This window comes from Limulus polyphemus, unplaced genomic scaffold (assembly GCF_000517525.1).
Source record: "Limulus polyphemus unplaced genomic scaffold, Limulus_polyphemus-2.1.2 Scaffold9927, whole genome shotgun sequence".
In the NCBI taxonomy this organism is placed as follows: Eukaryota; Metazoa; Arthropoda; class Merostomata; order Xiphosura; family Limulidae; genus Limulus; species Limulus polyphemus.
This window is the reverse complement of record NW_013675537.1, coordinates 1-4,734: the sequence shown is the minus strand read 5'-3', so window position 1 is coordinate 4,734 and position 4,734 is coordinate 1. Positions and strand designations below refer to the sequence as shown.

Genomic DNA, 4,734 nt, shown 5'->3' with positions numbered 1-4,734 from the left:
ATCACTAGGTGTTAAGGAAGCAATAACTGTCAAAACTTGTAATTGTCACTAGGTGTTAAGGAAGCAATAACTGTCAAACTTGTAATTGTCACTAGGTGTTAAGGAAGCAATAACTGTCAAAACTTGTAATTGTCACTAGGAGTTAAGGAAGCAATAACTGTCAAAACTTGTAATTGTCACTAGGTGTTAAGAAAGCAATAACTGTCAAACTTGTAATTGTCACTAGGAGTTAAGGAAGCAATAACTGTCAAAACTTGTAATTGTCACTAGGTGTTAAGGAAGCAATAACTGTCAAAACTTGTAATTGTCACTAGGAGTTAAGGAAGCAATAACTGTCAAAACTTGTAATTGTCACTAGGTGTTAAGGAAGCAATAACTGTCAAAACTTGTAATTGTCACTAGGAGTTAAGGAAGCAATAACTGTCAAAACTTGTAATTGTCACTAGGAGTTAAGGAAGCAATAACTGTCAAAACTTGTAATTGTCACTAGGTGTTAAGGAAGCAATAACTGTCAAAACTTGTAATTGTCAACCAATATTTTCAACCAATCTAACACCGGCCACGTGAGTACTGATAGCTGTATGTCGTTAAAATAGATTAGCACAAAGCTGATATTTCCTATTCCGGCAAGTTTTAATATATCTTTATTTAAAGAAATATGTAAAAACTTGGCGATTGATGAACCTATTATGTAACTTCCATTTACAAACTTTGCTCAATTGACTACCATTGAAAATACTTAAATAATTTTACAATCAGTTTTATAAAAAGAACATTAAACAGTTAACAATAATGATAAGCTCTTGTGTTTCAACTTTTTCTTTCTAGGCTCTACTTTTATTTAAAGTTTTAACACAATTATCTGTTCCTGGATATTGTACTTAAGAAACATACTCATGACCGACTTTTGGGTGCCTCCTCTACAAGTTTATTTATTTTTCTCTGTAGTATGACACACCAGCGCAGTGCTAATGAAACTAAATTTCAACCCTAACTGTTTCGTACAGGGTTGAATACGTTATAACCACAAAGTTTACCAGGGCATATTATGCGTAATATATATATTTGTTGGCTTTTTTTTCTTTCAATATTTTACTTTGATTTAAAGTTTTAATACGATTGTGTGTTCATGGATGTGATATAAATTAGCCGATTAATGGTGGACAAATATTGATAAATCCTTTTTGTATGACTCATTGTGTATTTAAAGTATAATATTACAGTGTGATTATGATATACAACAAAACAATGTTGTCATAAGCAACAAATATGCTATTGTAAATCGTGGAAATGGCAATAATTGGAGTAAGAATATTGTAAATAAAAGTGATTGAACTGTGGAAATATAGGGTTGAGTACGTTATGTTAAAACGATTTTGCACATACAAGCATGTACACTCGTATAGAAAGTCGCAGTGGATCGGCATGTAATGGAACTCGTTTTTTGCTAACCAATGGGCTATCTTTGCTCTGCTCACCGCGGATACAGAAACCGAATTTTATCATTATATGCCCTCAGAATTGCCACTGAGCAACCGGGAAGTGTATCGGAAAGAGATTTTGATATTAACGTTCGTAGGTATGTGACGACACCTAAAATTGATTGCTTTGGGGAAGGGTTTGTAAAGCCTTTCCTACACAAAATATGCATAAACTCTGATGATAAAGATATAGTCAGATTGGGGATTTCGAATGACATACTTAATGGCATTGAGAAACTAAGGAATATTGATCAACTTGGTGTACCAAGACCATCCAAAAAAAAAAAAAAAGAGACCTGCAAGAAATCGTATCGCAACTGTGATAAGCCAAGTTTTTCGTCTTGTAACAGGTGGGAATCAATGAAGGCCAGTGGCAACAGCTATCTACGCTCTAGGTAACAGTACACAACACAACCAAGCAGGATCACCCTCTGGAAATTAATACATGTGCACACAAATTGTTTCAATGACATATCAATTCAACAATAATATGCGTCAGGTTGTTGGCAAATGAAACAGGTGTTCATGCTATTCTATACGATATATCAGTCAAATCGCCGAAAACCATCGTCCTCATATACTATATGGATTATGGAAAGCTGCAGGGAGGAGAAATGTGCTTTAAACACGACAGCCTTACATCGGAGCCTTTTACAATGAAAACTATGTTGCAGGGCTATTGTCAAGATGCACGGTTGTCAGAAAGAGCACGATCAGACGTGGTGAGGCTCCAACATCGTTTTAATATAACGTACTGAACCTCTGTTGTTGTGGTTTTCTTAGTACATGGCTACACAATGGGCTATTGGCGTTCTGTCCACCACAGGGAATCAACATTTGGATTTTAAGTTCGTAAACTTATTACCCACCCACCAGGGGAACTGCACTTCATAAAAAAAAAAGAGATAATGGCTTTGTTGAAACGATCAAATTATACAAAACAACATATGTTCGGAATAAAATAAAATGGTTTCACAAACTTTAAAAAACATGTTTAAAATATTGTACACTACTAAACTTAGCTAACGTTTCTACAGTTCCAACTTGCTTGTTCGTGCTTACTTTAGAATTTAATCAAATTGCTAACATTTACAGAAGTTTTTATGTCGAGTGTACATCGTCTTTTGGAGGGACAGCGGTAAATCGATACTTAAAATTCGGGGTTCTATTCCCCGCGGTGGAAACATCAGATAGCCAAATGTGGCTTTGCTATAAAAAGACAAACAAACAAACGAGTGTATGTCTGTCAGTGAAGTGTCGTGTTCGAGTTATATATGGATATGGCTGAATTGATGTGTCACGTGCTAATCAGAAAGCATTAACATCAAGGATTAGATTTCTTGAAGACGGTGCGCTGAGTTCAAAGAGGTTTTTTGGGGGGTGGGGAGATTTCTATCCATTTGCAGGCTGTCCACGAAACATTATATTTAGTGTTTTCTCCTAAAACAAACCCACCCTTCAATGCTCCTCAGTAAATATTACGTTTCTTGAAACATAGATTACCTACATCTGTCAACCCTTTAAACCCAGAAACAGTGGTTATAATACACGGAAGGTAAGTAGAGCAGTCTTAACTTTGCGGTTATGAAAACTTGAAGGAAAAATTAAGATGGTCTATGTCGCTTAAATGTCTGGGGATAGTGTCTGTGTTCCAACCAAATTTCATTTCGTTCTTGTTGTATTAAGCACAAAGCTACACAAAGGGCTATCTGTGCTCTGCTCACCACGGGTATCGAAACCCGGTTTCTAGTGTTATAAGTCCGCAGACATACATACCATTGTGCCACTGGGGGGATTTTCAGCTCGTGGTTAAGGTTTGTAATGACACACTTAATATTAGCCCCACCTTTTAGAGACGAAACCGCAGTTGTTATACCAACATTATTTTTTGACACTATACGAAACGAACCAATTATATTCTGCTTTAGTGTGAGTTTGACTGTAAGTTTTATGTCTTCTAACGTTTTCGAAAGTGTTCGTTTTTAAGGCAATAAAACTTCAGTGTAAAAGAAATGATATAGACAGAAGAGTAACACATTTTAAAACTGTGACAAAGAAACCCACTACTGTTTTAAAGCAGAAATAACATAAAATTGTATTAAAATTCGTTAATGTTTAATATTACATCACATATTACTACTAACGGATCAAATAACTCGATTTTTTGAAATGCAATATTTGTTTGAGTTTTACAAATAAAAATGTAGTATTTCAATAATTTGACAACATTAGACTTAGAGAAACAGAAAGTGCTTTCGGTTAAAAGTTATTTTATACAGAAATAAAAGGAAGTACCACAATTATTATATTTTATTATCAATATGAAATTAGGCCTATGTGCGCGCTGATTGGCTGGATTTGTTATCATTACAACAAGCAAGATAACTTATAATTATATGGTCTTAGACGAGATTTGATTTTTTTTATATATACCGTTCAATGTTGTTTTTTCATCTATGCGATACTGAAGTTTAAGTACTTTTAATAATTACACACTGAAGAAATACAAGTAGTACTTACTTGGGTGGATACATCGTCAGGATAGGCCTGCTGCTCGGACGATGAATTCATATTCGGTAATTATAAAAAAAGAAACAAAGAACAGTAAGTTTTGGGACAAACTTAGAATAATGACTTAATCAGAAAGAATGTTGACATCATTCCAAGCAAGTTGTAGTACGGTTTACACTTTACAGTCACCATGTAAAACATAGTACTCAGTAGTAGTTGTAGCACTAATGGCCTTGCCTTGTCTACAAGTGAATTTTACGTATTTTGAATGCGCGTGATGGCCAGAGTGAAAATATCAAATTATTCAACTAAATGTTACAATAGACAAGCTTTTCCTACTGTTACTTATCATCTGCTAATATAATCATGATAATAAAATGAGCAGTCTTGTTGTAGAGTTGACACTAATGATACCGATCTCCAACACAACATAAAACCGACCAGAAATTCGGCCCATAAGTACTTGGGAGCTTCGTGTTTTCCTTGTACGAAAAGGTTCAGCAGTTATGTATATCACGGACGTATAAGTATTGTGGACAATACCACTGGTTTTGAAGTTGGTCTTGATCATATGCCAGGACATTGAATAAATATCAGGTATCTGTCTGCTGCTATGATTATCAGAGTACATTTTAACAGTGACTCTGTTGTACCTGTTTGCTGCTATGATTATCAGAGTACATTTTAACAGTGACTCTGTTGTACCTGTTTGCTGCTATGATTATCAGAGTACATTTTAACA

The 4,734-nt window shown here is 34.9% G+C and overlaps 1 long non-coding RNA gene across 1 annotated transcript in view; it reads right to left on the bottom strand.

The window, feature by feature from the left end:
- Positions 1-4,728, bottom strand: part of LOC111083512 — a 9,532-nt gene extending 4,804 nt beyond the window's left edge. Inside the window, exon 1 of the long non-coding RNA XR_002609086.1 lies at positions 4,002-4,728. This is a non-coding gene — a long non-coding RNA (uncharacterized LOC111083512). The remainder of the gene's footprint in view (positions 1-4,001) is intronic.
- Positions 4,729-4,734: the final 6 nt, after the last annotated feature.